Consider the following 16,381-nt stretch of genomic DNA (forward strand, 5'->3'; position numbering starts at 1 on the left):
GCTGGATATGGTGGGTGAGGAGAGGTAGATGGGATACGGAGGAGACAGAAGGTATGGATGGAGGGAGTACTTAGCGGGGATGGGATGTTGAAAACGGTGTTAGAGGGTAGAATGTTCGGTAAACGAGGGAGGGGAAGAAAGAAAATAGGATTTTTAGATATATTATAAGGGAGTAGGCCTTACAGTAAATTGAAGAAGGCAGTGCTGAATGGAAAGGTAGACTCCCAGATTACTTCTGTAGTACTCCATGAAAACATACAAAAATCGGTAGCATACTATAGTAATCATAGTAATATTAGTAATAGATAAAACTTTACCCTAATTATTTCACTGAATTTGAAAGCTTATTTTGTGCTTGTGTCCTCATCTGGACTGACAGTAAGGCTCTTTACGATATCTCTTAGTGTTTTCCATCCAAGCAGGATTACCAACATAGGATTTGAAAATACCCTTCAACCGCGCTTTTTTTTATCTCTCTATTATTCACGAGATTCCCACCGCACCACGCTCATCATCTCGGTTGCACTGGACTTCCATATGAAATTCCGTTCCCGTGTTAGTTTGTGTACCTGTGTGTGAGGGCGTCGCTCTCATCCGAGAGTGACGCCTCGGGGGTGGAAGAGAATTAATTTCAAGTCTTCCCTATTGTCAAATCTTTGCGTCCCATTTTGTCGGGTTCCCTCCGTCTTCAACCGCTTCCGCACGCCCTGGGCCGTCTTTTAACCGCTCCCCTCCCACTCGCTTTTCTCTAAACGCCCCTTCCATCTATCTCTCACCTCCGAGGGCTGCCCTCTCTCTTCCAGAATGTTTGTGCTCCCGCGTGATGCTGTGGGATCGTTCACCATTTCTGTTATGCAAGTTGGAGAAAAATTGTGTCGCGAAATTTTAAACCCTGGATAGCTGATGACAATTAATTCGAAACCCTAGGGCGCACTCGCGGGGTTACTCTCCTCGGCCGAAGTCTGAAGCCATAAGCTTATCACCTCAGCACCACAGAAGGGGGAGGACAGGAAGGAAAAAGGAAGGAGGCGCCGCTGCGATAGGAGCCAGAAGATGCCTCCTGGGACGGGATAGGGAAGGAAGGGATGGGACGAGGAATCCCGCACCGTGACAAAGGCGGGCGGGTCCTACCACTAGCGAAACCAGGAAAACCATTGCTGTGCCAGCGGTTTTAGAGTAATCTTCTATGAGGAAGAATAATCCAACGATGAAATCGGGATAGCTGATGACAGTAGGAAAAAATAATTACTGGTTATGTGCCGGTCAAAAACGCGCCATTTTTAAACTGCAGAAACTTTTAGCCAGGCGGTTCGATTGGTCGCGAGTTTGTCCCTGTTGCCGGATACATTGGATACATCGCTATCTCTGGCAGGCAAAGCATTTGGAGTTTTTCCTCCAGAAACGTTTGTTAAGATACCCGTCAATTTTTCTGTTTTTTGGCAATCAATATAATTTTTATAGCGAACCTTATCTTAATTTAAAAAAGCTTAAAAAACCTTTCCATTTACTTCTGACGAAGGAGTATGCATTTTGTTCATTGCTTTAAAAACGTTTGTTCTGTCATGTGCTTTTTTATTAATTTCAATTTAGAAATGCAAGAGGTAGCTTATTTTTTATTTTTACCCATATTTTCAATATTTCCCCCGTCTTAAGTCTGTATTGATTTTCAGTATTGTTCTGCTAAGCAGAAACAGACCTCTTGGTTCGTAATTATCTATGTTTTTGCAATCTCAATGTCCTGTAAACATTTCTAAAAAACTCACTTTATTGTACTAAAATCAAAGTCAAACTCTAAGGTTCGGCTCTATCAAACCTATTCGCACTGAATGTCACAATTCTTCTGATGAATACATGCACGTTCTGTCAGAATTTTCATTATATGTCATATAAGAGGGAATTATGTCATGCTATTTCCGGTCTTGGAGGGGTAAAATCCTCTCCTGCCAAACAATAGGTCGTGGGTTCGAGTCCCACCTGCGTATGTTGCTCGTAACCAGGGCATGATTGTAGCTGTATGTTAAAATTGTTAACATGTTGAAAACCCCAATGTAAAAGGCCATATTTAGAGAGCTTTTTTTGGTGGTATGGGAATAAATATATAATTGAATGCTATTTCTGTGTACGCACACAGACATCTTTACTTTTACCTTTGGGTTTTGCTCTGTGAACGATTAATGGATTATTTCCTGACTCCCTCCCATCCCGCCTTTCTCTGACAACACCTCCCAAGTCGCACGCTGTCTTCTCGCCTCGTGGCATTGTGGCCTCCCCTCCCCCTCGCCACTCCCACCCCTGCGCGGTCTCAAAATTCCTCGTGCGCCCGCAGGGGACCTTCCCCCCCCCCCCCCCACATCATTTCCCCCACGGGTGGCGTGTGTCGCCTGTTTTACGCGGATGATCCGCGGTGTGAAGAGAGGCGTCGTTCGTCTTCTGTAAACGCCGCTTCCTCCATTCCTCCGCCGCAGCCGTCTCCCTCAACTCAGCTAGTCACCATCGCGACACACCTATGACGCCTTGGCACCACATGAAAGGTCTCTAAAAAAAGGCGTGAAAGCGGCGGAACACAAACGGGTAAAGCCGAATGAATCGGCGCATTATTTTTTGATTTGCGGTTGATGAAATAATTTTATTCCACGAGTCCGTGTGAACGTATAAAATCTTTTCAGGTTTTGACTTGATTGAAAAGCTCCATGATACAAATAATTGGATTTGTTATTTCTAAGATATTTTGCGTTAGATTCGCTATTTCGTCGACCAAAATGTACTTCCCAATATGTTCCTAACTGCGCTTGTGTTACGTCATCCTCTCGATTAGGATCATCTCTTTTCACTTGTTTCCTAACATGTTATGGTAATTTCCAAACTTTATATAAAACGCTACTATCACCATTGTTATGGCATTCTGTGTTTGGGGTAAAGGTTTGAAGCCTAATTGGATCGGGTAAAAACTACCATGACTACGAAATGAGTAAGTAATTTAATTTACTAGGAGAGAGTTAAATTTCCTACTCATACATCTCTCACATGTATATTTTTTGGTCGTGATTAACTAACCAAATTGACCCAGTTGAACATCTTTGAGAATGCGCCTAAGTTCTCTTATAGTTATAGACAAAATCGCAGGATGATCTTTTTTCTTATATAAATTTTTAATTTAATTTTATTCTTCTTCTGAATTCCATTTTTAAGCTTAAATTTACAGCTTGTGGATGGCCAAATTGATTCGATTCAGTGTTTATTTGTTTGCGTCAGGATTAACAAAAAAATTAGGTGGTATATTTTTTGGTAGCTTATCATTTTCTCTCTTGAAGGGACGTGATATGTTTAGCATATGACCAACATATAAAGGTTTAAGTGTGAGAGAAAGCTTTATGTTCTATAATCTTCCGATTTTTTCCTTCTTAAGTGGCTGAATTCTTTGTGGAAGTAAAACAACGGACCGTGAATACCTGGTGTGTTGTGTAGTAAAATATCCAAGCGGATGCTCCGGATTCAAATTTGGATGAAGTATTGGAGCACCCTCAAAAAGTCTGTGGGTAAAATTCGATCACAAAAATCGTTGTTGTTTCATACCGGCTTTCAGTGCTTTGTAGGTGACATAGGCGAGGTAATGGTACCCACCCAACTCCAAATATGATCTTACTCGCTAAGTCTAAGAGCTTAGCCAGGCCAGGGAGAGTTGAAATGAGCTCCAACATCAAACGGATATAAGGCGTCAAACTCAGGGCGAAGATGAATTATATCTTGTTTATAAATATCAATCCGTATTAATTATGTTAATTGTTATTAATTAAACTCTGGTTCATTATTCTCCCCTCAAATCCCACTGCTGAATTTTCCAATTTCTCAAAAGAGACTATTTTCCTACGTTTAGTACCGCTGCAAATTTATGCCACCTAAATTACAGTCCAATCAATCTAATTGCGCGATACATCTGGCATTTATTGTCTTGTCCCAGATATATTTTCCAGCTCTTTCTAGAATCGCTATTTAGATAATTGTCAAACTTTTGTACTACATTAAGCGCTTTTTATTTAAAATTCTTCAATATTCAGCCAATATTTGTATGAAGTTGCAGCAAATTTCCATATTTTCTATTTTCTATTTTTATTCTCTTTTTGTTTTGAATATATTCTGCGTTCATCCACTATTTGATTATTCCTGTATGTACTCTCATGTGTGTTCCTTACTGCGCTTGTTATAAGCCATCCTATTCATTAGTATCATGTCTTTTCACTTGTTTTATAACATGTACTTGACTTCCTCTTTGACAGAGAGAGAAATATACAGCTTTCCCTAGCCTAGATGAAAAATTCCAGGGTTAAAGCGAACTGTAAATGGATGATAATTATTAAATAAACGAACGGAGATTTAAGAAAGCTAACCTGTAAGTGTGTGCTGCTACTGGTAAATAATAAAGTTGAGCAAATTTATAATTGTTCGGTTATGGCATTACAAAAAAAAAATCAGGAACGCGAGATTATCGTGCGAAAGATCCACAGAGAAACAATCATTCACCTTGACCGGGATCCGAACCCGGATCCCCCGATTTCCGGTCGAGTGCTTTAGCCAGTTAAGTTGCGGGTGACTCCCGTAAAAGTTATCACCGTGGCTTGTCCCGGTATACTTTGATCTACGCGAGATTATGCTTGTGTTGGCCGAAGTTTTCTCTTGACGACAGTAGACGCGGTTCATTTGAATTTACAGCCCTTAATACGAAGAAAAAATATAAATATCTGTAAAAAAATTGATTTTTGACTCACCATCTGCTTCAAGAATCGATGCCTTTAGGAAGTACCTCCCTCCATTAAAGTTTTTAGTTCCAAGGAGCTGGCAAATTGTTTTCGATCACTTTCGCCCTCGAGACACTGTATTCACTTCGAACTGAACTTTCATCCAGCACTTTTTGCTCTCGTCGTGAGTGGGGTTTTATGGGTGGAAATACTTTTCCTTTCTTTCTAAATGAGATGCTCGAGTGGCACTCAAGGGGTGGGGGAGGCCGGATGGAGTGGGGGAACCACTTGTTTGAATTCACTCTTTTAGCCGAGTTCACGCGAATGTCATCGGTCGCCCACGCGATGCATGGAAGGCCGTCGCTCACTCCAGAGTCGAATCGGCCGGCCGCAGACTCCCTCCCGCCCCGGCGCCTTCTCACGCCGCCTCCTGGCGCCAACACCGGCGATTGAGACGCCGAGAGGGAGATGTTGTTACACGATGACGGTGGCCGTTGAAGATTCACCAGTCACGCGACGTTTTCCTGTCGTCTTTCTCTTTGTTCTCTTCACCGCTTCTCTCCGATGGAGACGTTTGTTAGTGTTAGCGGAGAGGGGATGTTTGTCAGGGGGTTACACCGCCCACCCAAGATTTGTCTCGCGTCTCTCAGGAATCGCTAGACACGCAACCCTGCTTTCCTTTCGCGACCTTGGCGTACGGCCTTGTGCGGCTCGCGTGCGTAATATCCCTCGCGTGTCCTCAAAGAGCACGGGACGGGAGTGACCTCCTTCCGGCGGGGGTGGGTGGCGCCGGCCGGTGTGTGGGTTGGCGCCGGCGTCTGCGGGAGCCCTCTGCTCTGTCCTTCAGGCGACTGCTTCCTGCTCGCATCGGCTGCCAAGGCCGGCGCCGGAGGGGAGGGAAAGAGGAGGAGGGGGACAGTGGGGGCGGATGTGGGCGAGGGGGATGGGGTGCCCGATGCTCCTGAGGGGAGGTTGGCGCATGCGCAGGGATCCACGCTCATTATTACGTGCGCGTCTTAAAGCACCTCCGCTCCCGATAGGACCCCACTTCACCTTCGACTCCCCCGTCGAGCGAAAAAGGCAATACTACTCCCTGGTAGTCATGTTCATCCAAGCCCTCTATACCACTTGCACTCATCCTCGTAACAGTCATCAGATCATTCGGATCCATCATAATGGCAGTCTCCAAGACTCTGAAATGTATACCGTGCGTTTATTCGTGTCTAGGATTGTAGGTATTTAAAAATTAAGTGCAAAAATTTTTACCAACGTTTCGCTTTATTAAAATTCCTTTATTAGGGATTTTTTCGCAATGAACATTATTTGATTTTTTTTAATACGAAATTAAGTTTAATAATCTAAGTTAAAATTTATGAAAAACGAAGTAAGGCAAAGAATAAGGAAAAAAAACTCAAGTTATACTTCGTTCCATACTTATTTTTATGTTTCCGAAATCGAGATATGAAGGGAAATTGATGCACTTTGTGGAAAAGGAACGTGGACATTTTAGACAAAGGGAAAGAAAACTCTCTGGTTTTTCTTATATTATTTGTTCCCGACCATAATTTCTGCTCAATCAGTCGTAATCAATGCACAAAATTGTAGAGCCGGGGATTAAAATCTCTGAATAGTCATAAATTAGAGAAAGTGTTTGGGGAAAATGGATAGCGTGATAAATCGGTGATAAGAATCAAAGAGTGGGTACACGGCGGTGGAGTGACAATCACTGTGTTCCGTGTGATGGGAATGGAGGGGTGAGGTCATACGTTTTGAACATTGATATCTAAGGTAATTAACCCTTAGTTACAAGCTAAGCGGAGATTTAGTAGCATTTTTCAAAAATTCGAAATAGTGCGTTTACTGCGTAATATTTGGTGGAACTCTTTGGTATTCTACTTCTTCCCGTTTTCCTCGACCGAGAACATCGTCGTCTGCAATTTCTCAAGAAAAATTATTCAAAGCATTTATCGAGAAATTTGCATGTTAATATGCTTTTTTTGTGTTTAAATGGAAGAAAAATATTTAAATTGCTTTGATAATTAGATGTTATCCAAATGCGTTTAAATACCCTAAAATTTTAATTTATATTAAGGAAAACCAAAAATATGAAAGTGCGGCGAAAAAGCCGTAAGCGTGCAGTGGCGCTGTCCTCACGGGCACGTGTTGCTAAGGATGACAAAAGAGCTGAGAAACAATATAGAGGTGAAAATGGAATTTTAGACACTTTGTGAAAGGAGAGGAAATTGCTAGAGGAGATTTGGAATCAAATGTTGTGGATGGAGCTATTGTGACTTAGCACATCCAGGAATGTTGTCATACTCTGTTAATTATTATTAATAATCATTAAAGAAATCATTAATATCTAGTTAATAAAATGTCATACCATATTATCTGCGGTCTATTGTGGCATCAATAGTTAAAGAAATGAGGATTTCTTTGGTGGGAGTTTTTCAGATGGAGTTTTGCTTCATTTACGAATTCAGGAACCGAAGGAAGTATCAATTTGACGACGATCTGCAGTATCTTTAATGCTTTTTCTGATCTTATTGTGTAACACTTGATAAGGAATGTCAGAAGCAATAGCCGCCCCACTTAGCTCGAACATGAATAGAACCCATATAGAAATTCTTTTCTATCGCCTCTCATGACTGACACCAGTTTATTGAGGCTTAAAAATTTGGCAATCTGTTATATTTGGGCGTGTTTAGAAATTTTTACGTGGGTTTCAAGAGTGGTTTGTGCACTCTATATAAATTTTATCTTATACGTGATTCGTTGTTCAAGCATGAATTGTTGAAGCACTTTCACATGAATCTTCGAAGCAATCGTCTCTATGAATACAAGATGAAAACATAATAATTTAATTGCCTTTAATAACTGCAGATCTTGAAGTATTTAGAACGTAAGAGTTTACTATCTGCGATTTAGAAGTGTAAACTTTGGCCTGTTTCTGTTTTGTTTTTTAGAATTAATTTTTTAGCCACGGCACCATATGTAGCGTGTCATGTAATGCTACCTATGTTTGTTACCTCATATTTCACCATTGAAACGAAGATGTGTCGGCAGTCCCATATCCCTGGTCCGTAGCACCGCCTGTAAAGCGATTTCGTGTGATATTCTATTATTAGTTTCAGCGATGTTTTCCATCGAACCTTTTATAATCTATTATTAACGCCCAATATTGTCATCACATAATATCCGCACCTCCCTCCTCTGTAACTTTCCTGCAGCGCTCAAACGCAGTTCTATTGTTTGCGATGATAATCGCATTTGGCGCTGGTAATTGCTACCGATGTTGCATACCTATCCAATTCGAGATGTTTATGTTTTTCCTGGCAAGTGAGCAGGTCGCGCGGGTGTGTGAATAGAAGCCTTGCGATGCATAATGCTACAAACAGTCTTGTTTTCCGATAGTAGTCGATGTACGATGAACGGATACATACTCGCCTCCCCATTGTTTATTCGTCTGCTATACCCACAATGCACCCCTGTTGCTCTGCTCTTGTGTGTGCCTGTAATTATGTGTGTCCATAATAACGGAAGCTAGCAGTTTTGACGTCGCTCACGCGGTGATTACTGCCGTGTTTTATCCCGTCTCTCGCCTTCGATACAAACTCAACACACCTTCCCTCCCTTCCCTCCTCCCCTCCTTCCCTCCCAAAAGATAACGATGCAATGCACTTTTAATGACTGCCAGCGAATGACCCGTCAAGGAATTCCCTCATCCGTTTCCATCGCCCGTAACGTTGGATTTTTTGCTCTGCTGGGTTCTTCTGGCTCACGAGCTTGAATGCGTATGCCTCTCACGGGTTAAGAATATCGATATTGGTGATTCTCATTTCCATGGACACCTGAGTTGACTGCTGCTCAAGGTAAATTTTTTTATTATTTTCGGACTAGTGCATATCTTTCGAAGACTTCTTGTTATTTGACGTATTATACCTGCGGTTGTGAAATTTTATGTTAGATGAGGCAGCTGAAAAAAAGATATCATATGACTTTACGCGCTATTCACTTTTTGTCTCAGTAGTGGGAATTCTTCGTAGTCAAAGTATTGAAAAAAGATTAAACTTATATATTCCTAATGATATCTGTCGTCATTAATCACGGATTGACTATTGTAGGTAGAAAGCGAGAAACATTTTCTCAACTCTCCTACTGTTCGTAAAAACGGTTCGTATTTGTTTCTTTAACTTTCAACCAAATCGAGGAAGGATCTAGGATTTTTTTCCTTGGGGGGCACAAGGGTCGAACAGGCAAACGGTCTCCTCATATTTCAGATTGAAAAAAACATACAGCAATTACTGTACTCTTTAATTTAATGTAAAAGTTGTAATGCTTTACGGTGAAAAGTTAAATTAATACGATGCTTTTTTTCGAGCGCTGACTATCGAATGACCAATGACCTGTCTATTTGACTCAAGACTTAAATGATTGAAGCTCCGTAATACAAAAAAAACACCGTCTGGGGGGGCACGTGCCCCCCCTTAATCCGCCTTTGAACCAAATTGAATACCTATTGCGGAGTCTACACGAAAGGTGTACAGTGATGAATATTCAAGTCTGGGAGAGAAGAAATTAAATATAGAGCACGACCGATTTTCATCCCTCAGGGAAAAAAATCGGTCAACGAAGTCGGGTATCAATAAAGAAGAAAAAAGTCAGGCATTGATGTAAGTGTACAGATATGAAAACAAGCGATAAATGCTAATCAGTTTAGCATACTACTCTTAAATCACCAATTCCCTCCAAGTTAAGCCCACAGGGAAATAACACACGGATATAATGCTAAAATTCATTAATTTACAGAGTACCTACCATTCCTTTTAAAGGAAAAAAGAGCTGTTTTAAATATTCCGCCGAAGAGAATCGCTGTAGTAATTATGTTTACAAGGATTTTATCGAAGGCAGAATTTCGTTCGTGGAATAACGGTTTTCCTTTTCATTTACTATTAGGTAGTTTCTGGAAAAGTCAATAATTTCTTTAAATATACGGTAGTTTACATAGGGTTTCAGTATTTCCTCATTTATTCACAATAGCCTTACGTCGTAGCTTAATAAGTGCGTTGCGTGGGTATACTGATATTAGTGATAACGACAATAATTTCCATCGCATTATGACTGAATTGGATGAAGGATATTTACACATTAAGTCCATGCGATGATGTCCGCTTTGAACTCGATGAACCGCCAACATAGGTATCATCCCACTGCATACTACTCTTAATCTATGCCAGCTACTTTTTTATTTGAGTAATATTATAAACTTCCCCCTATAAATTTTTCAAATGACACAGTATGTTGATATTTAGCTTTAGAGACTGTTAAAATAATCTAAAAAACTGAATTGGAGAAGCGTGGTTTTCCTTATACGTGAATCACCTTTGATTAATTTTCGAGGCTGAAGAGGATGTAGAGTTGGGCCAAAATAAAAAAAGCGAATACGAAGGTTTGTTCCACTGGCCAATATTTGGACTTGGCAAACTAAAAAAATTGGCAGGTGGCATATACCATCGTATCCAAACTACAAAGGTTTTGCTTTTTCTAAGGCAATTAATTATGTAGGTTTCATTTTCTAGAATGTTTCCATTAATTTGCCCAAATACAAGTGGAATTCAATAACAGGCCACTCTTTAATACTCATTAGGAACTCAGTTCTCTCAACTACTCAAAGTTCGTATACAGATATTGATATCTGCAATGACCTTAGGCTGAGCTAATTGATGTTTTCCTGAAGCTCAATGTCCCGATTTGCGCTTCCATTTTATGAAGCTGATGGAATCTTCAAACACCTCTATATAGGTAATTGGAATTATCTGACGAGGCAACGAAAAAGCCCGCAGCAGTGTCTAAAAGAACTCTTAACTTTATCACATATTATGTGAACACAAAAAAACAGTGGTCCCGAACTGCTCCAGTCATGAGGTCGAACGCTCCCGCCTGCAATGTCGTCAGCAGACAGCGCTCAGGGCACGTTGAATTCACTTCACTCGGCCGGGCCCAAGCACCCGCCCTCTGGCGGGTCTGAGGCCCGGCACCAAACAAATGAATTGCGGGGGCGCATCTTAGAAGCATTGCCTTTGCGTGTTTTTTTCAACGCTAATCCTTTTGCAACATAATTAATTTGAAGTTTTTCCCGGATATACACAAGTACTTATACCACTTATAATAATTGTGATAATTTGCACTTCCATGAAGCTGATGGAATCTTCAAACACATATTTATAGGTAATTGGAATCATCTGACGAGGCAAGGAAATAGCCCGCAGCAATTTCCTGGATATACACAATAACCTTAGTAATTGTGTATAACCCAGGGAAAACTTATAATGGAATACCACGGAGTAAACCCAGAGTTAGTGAATTTTATAGTTAATTTGCTTTTAGGGAGTTCTTATTTAGGACTTGTTTTCCGTGGATTACATTAGGCTCGCATCGTTTCCGAAAGAGGCAACTATTCTAGTGAATGGTTAATCGTAATCTTCACCCGCTATGAATTTTCTATTTGAAAAGTTTTTCGTAAGTACCTTACCAGTGCCTTAATAACGTAGTGAAGGAGCTTATTTATATCTTGGCGTATGCGAATGCTAAAATAATGCATAATACGTCATTTAAAAAAAAGTTTTATTCTTGATTCCAATTAACACTAGAAGGACGGCAGGGGTCATTTGACCCATTTTCAGAATTCAAATTTATTTTTCTTTTATTAAAATATTTTTTTTTAATTTTGAAACTTTTTGACTTTGTTCATTTTGGTCTACATTTTGATAAATTATTGAAATTTCACCAATAATGTTTTGTTTTAAATTTTTATGACGTGTTATACCTAGAAGGACGGCTAGGGGTCATTTGACCCACAACTGGTTTTTGCGCTATTTTCTTGCCCGTGGGCACTTTAGTGCCATGTATATCATACAATCAGCAAGAGGCTAGTGTGGTAGATGATTTGCTTCATTTTTAATCTGGAAGTACCCGGTTCAATGCCAGTTTCGTCCCAAGGGCTCCTATCTGTATTCGAAAACCTAGGCATAGCGACTTGTTGTGCACAATCTTTCGTTATTTTTTGGGCAGCAAAGGGAAATTAAACCTTTTCAATCCTTAATTTGCGTAAATTCATGTAATTATGATATTTTAATTTTGTTTTATGTATTGTTCAATGATAATTGTATTACCCACACCGGAAAAACGTCACGTATCCCAAGAATTGTTTCCGTTGTCCAAGATTCAGAGCTCTTAGTGACATTATTTTCAATATCGACTCATCAGGTTTACGAATAACTTTCATTTTTCTGGCCTGACGCCACTGTCACTTGACCTAGCCCCTTTACCGTGTGTCCAGCATTAGTGCCGCCTGACCCCGTCGGGGTTTGGGGCGGGTTGACTGCACGCTCCGTCCTGGAGAAAAATCCTGTCTCTTTTTGAGAGAGCGGAGGAATTGGGTGGACTGTAGAATTCTACTGTAAATCCTACCCTTGGAATCCGCAAGTAGGTCGGAAAAGAAGCATCACTGCAAGTTCCTGGAAGATACGAATCAGGATACGGTTGGCGGTTGAGTCCCTGCCTTTCGAACGGCAATTAGCGTTACTTCTGAAAATTTTGTCCTTTTGTATGAATTTCTAATGCTCTCCAGCTCCGTATTCCTAAAATGCAGCTAGAGAAGATTCTACCATAATGCGCTTTCGTTTGTAGATTTTTTCGCATGCATATCAGTAGCGAGTTGAGGAAGAAAGTAAGAAGTCGAGAAATATATCAAGAGAAGAGAATCGTCGCGAATGAAATAGCTGTAGGGAATATTGAAGATCAGTCTGGAAGTGAATCAAAAACATCAGTTCAAGGACATTCTGACCAATCCATCAACATCTGCGTGTGATGGAAGCGACGAAGTCCGAGATAGTGATCCGATGGTGACTTTGGCGTGATAGCAAATGCACAGCTCTATCCAACAAAATGCAGCTGTCCTTTTATGAGGTAAATTCCAAATAAACCAGACAAATTTGGAATCGAGTACTGGGTTTTGACAGATGTGAAATGAAAATACATCCTAAATAAATTTCCATATTGTGGCAAAGATGATGATTGGCCATCAAATCAAGCGCTGGGGAAATAAATAGTTACTAAATTGACCGTAAAATACAAGAATTCAGGAATAAATGTAACTTGTAACAATTATTTTCCAGCCATCCAGCTGGCAGGAAGTCACAAAAAAATGGAAAACTTCTCTTGCATGGACGATCTGAAAAAAACAGGCGTGACTTGGTCATGCTACATATGTAATCCATTCAGCGCGAGTGTTCAAAAATACCTTAGGCCATACTCTTACGTAGAATCAGGCAAACTAGAGCAATTATGTAATTTCACTCAGCAGCATGATCACAGACGACACTATTTCCGAAACGAATAAAAGAATACCAGAGACCATTATATTTCATAATAAAAACAAAGCGGGAGTAGATATTATGGATAGCATGTATCAGTTTATTTACACGTCTCCAAATACAACAGCCATATCTCCACGGGCACAAAAAAGAAAAAGGTGCCAAATACCATCAAATTGAATCATTGCACCAATTTCCTTTCCATTTTCCAAATTCCTTTTCATGTGCAAATGGCTGGTGTCCTAACACCCCCTGCCACACGCTTTTAAGTGGCTTGCGGGTTAGTGTGTAGATTTAGATGTAGATGAATAAATCGTCCAATGAACGCATTCAGCGCAAAAAAATATTTTGTGGAAACAGCGCTGAAAAAAATATTGTCTGTCTGAGTTTTACAAAAAAGTAATAAGTCTTAAAAATTTTAATGCAAATTTCGTAAACCCAGTACCCCTATTGTTTACACATGTAACACAACTTTTGTATTGAGTGCATGTATTTTCATTATTTGATTTGCAATCGACTTCTACGTACGGTTGTATTCATGATTCTTTAAAATAATTGTTATTAACATTTGACGATGGAAATAATATTTAATAATGTTAAATAGTGTTTTTAATGAACCGATTCAACAATTAGTACGATTTAACTGAATAGTAGTTGAAAATTAGGCGTTTTATTCCTAAATACATTTTAGGGGTCAAATGACCCCTAGCCGTCCTTCTAGGTAGCGCGAAACTCCCGTCTTCCTAGTGTTAATTTTTTTGTGTCAAAATCAAAAATGTAGACACACCAATGCAATAAGTGACTCCGCGTACAATAAAATTAGCCGTTTTGTCAACTTTATGAACTTTGTCACTAAACCTAGGGAAAACTACCACGTCTACAGCATTCATTTTCCACAAAAAGTAGCAAACATTTATATAGATCAAGAAAACGGCTTTTGTGTATTTTTTGAACGCATTATTTGTCGTAAAGTAAAGAAAATGTTTGAACATTATCTATTCTTACAGTTTACCCCGAAATAAGAAATAAAACAAATAGAAACAATTTTCAATTTATTTGTAATTTTTCTATGATCTTGATTTGCTTGATTTGTATGTAGCATAAATTATATATGCACATTAAGAAAATACGCAGGAGTGAAGGAATGCTGCGTTGCCATGTCTGCTCGCGGAAATCAAGAAGAACAATGGAGAGGACTGCGCATGAACATTTTCCTTCGAGCTTCAGGAAGCTTCGTGATGTTTAATAAATCAAAATTTTAAGTAAATCAAGCATAACTGCTCAACGTCCTCATTACTTAATTCGTCCTTTTAGTATAGTGGCCCCCTTTAAATAAGTTTAAGAATTTTTTGTCGCTAATTCCACTCAAACCTGAACGTAGAGTGAGTGTAAATAACGATCGCAAATCTACCTTTTCAATCCTATGGGCGACCTGAAAATACTATTTCTATCCTCCTTTGGAAAACTCCCGAAACTAAAAAAAACAACTACGACCGTCATCTCATATTGTCCTTCATAAGTCATACTTATTGTGGCGTTTTTCAACCAATGAGGTAGTAAATAGATTCATACCAGAGCTAATTTGTAGCATTACCGTTCGCTTTCTTGTCTTCGCAAGGTACACAATACGTGTGCTTCTATTCCCACCCTCTGTATTTATTTTGCACTTGAATTAACCGCCTACAGCTAGTGGCTTTGAGCTTGTAAAAGAAGGAACTCAAAAGATATACTATCTTTGTCCTATGCGGCTCTCAGCATGAATGTTTTAGGAGACGTTCAGGTTTTTTCATGGTGATGAAAATACCTTTACCATTAAGGCTACTTTTTCAATGTACCTTTTCCAAAAGATGAAACGACTTTGGAAAATTTTTCATAAAAGATGTACTTATCCACTGTTACTTTATTCTGTGATTTATTTATCTTCTTGATTATTTTACTTCTTAAAATTCTTTCTCTGAAAATCACACAATTGATGGGAGACAAATTCTCAGTGAGAATGGGTCGTCGAATTGTTAATAATCTCTCTGTCTTTTTATGGTTATTTATAGCCGTAAGCCATTTATATTGAAATCTGAATGTTGGATTATGAAACGTGGACATGAGAGGCTCTGCTCGTCCTCGCTAAGAATTTAGAAGAACTTACCGCGTCGAATGTGAATCATCTAAATGGAAAGAAAGCGGAGCCGCGATTGGAAGTTGAAAGGTCAAACGTGGGATGCAGGGCTTCTGAGTTTCGGGAAGACTTCTCGTCTTGGAGAAAGGCGAAGTTCCAAAGGAAGGAGGATATCTGAGGAAATTGGTTTCAAAAGGATCGAAGCGATGAAAAGGCTTCCACTTTGGATGGAGCGAATTCTCTTTCTAGCTGCAAGATGCGCCGCATGCTAATGGTATTCCTCCCGCTGGATATTTTCTGGAGGATTCTCTCTCTCTAGGACTTTCAAAACCTTCGGGAATAGTTGCTTGCCGCTTGAATAGCTAGGATTCGGAAAAATCGGTAGGAAAGTTAATCAATTTACAAATGGCCACCAATCCACGTGAAAGGAGAACTCCCCACAGCTGCATTGCAGATTTTTTTAAGCAAGATTTGTTGGATGATCCTGTTGAAGCCGGGGATCACTTCAATGTCACCGAAACATTTTCAAATACTGACATCCTTTTTGAGGATTTGGGACTATCGACACTATTTTGCCAATAATGTGTAGGCAAAAGGTCTGCTGCATATAGAAAATCTGGTCACATTTGTATGCTGACTGAAAAGGGTAACTTTTGCACATGCACAAAGCTTAGAAGTACCCAGATAGGTTATATCTCTCTTAATTTATCCTTCATCCTCAATTTATCTAATGAATTTCAGACCTGGATGTGGGGTGGGGTTCTAATGCGATGTTCTCCGTGTCCCACTGAAAGATATACATTTTCAATTGCTCATGCTATGTGAAGTGTAGCGAGTAGCCTCCAGGTGTCCAGCGGCTCCCAGTCTAGTTCGTTTACCATCTGTGCAACACTTTCTGTACGCTCGTAGCAGTTATTGTTGTATCGGGCACATTTATTTTGCATTTTATCAAGTTTGAGTTCAAGGTTTACTGCGCCGGGTCCCATATTATTGCCGCATACACGAAGTGTGGCCGAAATAGTAAAAAAATGGACCTCTCTATTACTTTTTCGCCGGAATATCTTCGCGCAACACGCTTCACGAATCCTAGCTTATTCATGGCTCTCCCACAAGAATTTCTTATACGTATTCACCACAATAGGTTCGAAGTTATGGTAACT

The 16,381-nt window shown here is 39.9% G+C and overlaps 1 protein-coding gene across 3 annotated transcripts in view; it reads right to left on the bottom strand.

The window, feature by feature from the left end:
• The window catches only part of LOC124158017, a 740,388-nt gene that overhangs the window by 639,410 nt on the left and 84,597 nt on the right, over positions 1-16,381 (bottom strand). For 2 of the 3 annotated variants that reach the window (XM_046533162.1, XM_046533160.1), the window contains exon 1: positions 4,764-5,582. The exons of the other annotated variant lie outside the window; for it this stretch is intronic. The gene's annotated coding sequence lies outside the window, so the exon portion shown is untranslated. Of the gene's footprint in view, positions 1-4,763; positions 5,583-16,381 lie in introns of those variants that run through there. 3 annotated transcript variants of the gene reach the window in all.

This window comes from Ischnura elegans, chromosome 4 (assembly GCF_921293095.1).
Source record: "Ischnura elegans chromosome 4, ioIscEleg1.1, whole genome shotgun sequence".
Classification (NCBI taxonomy): Eukaryota; Metazoa; Arthropoda; class Insecta; order Odonata; family Coenagrionidae; genus Ischnura; species Ischnura elegans.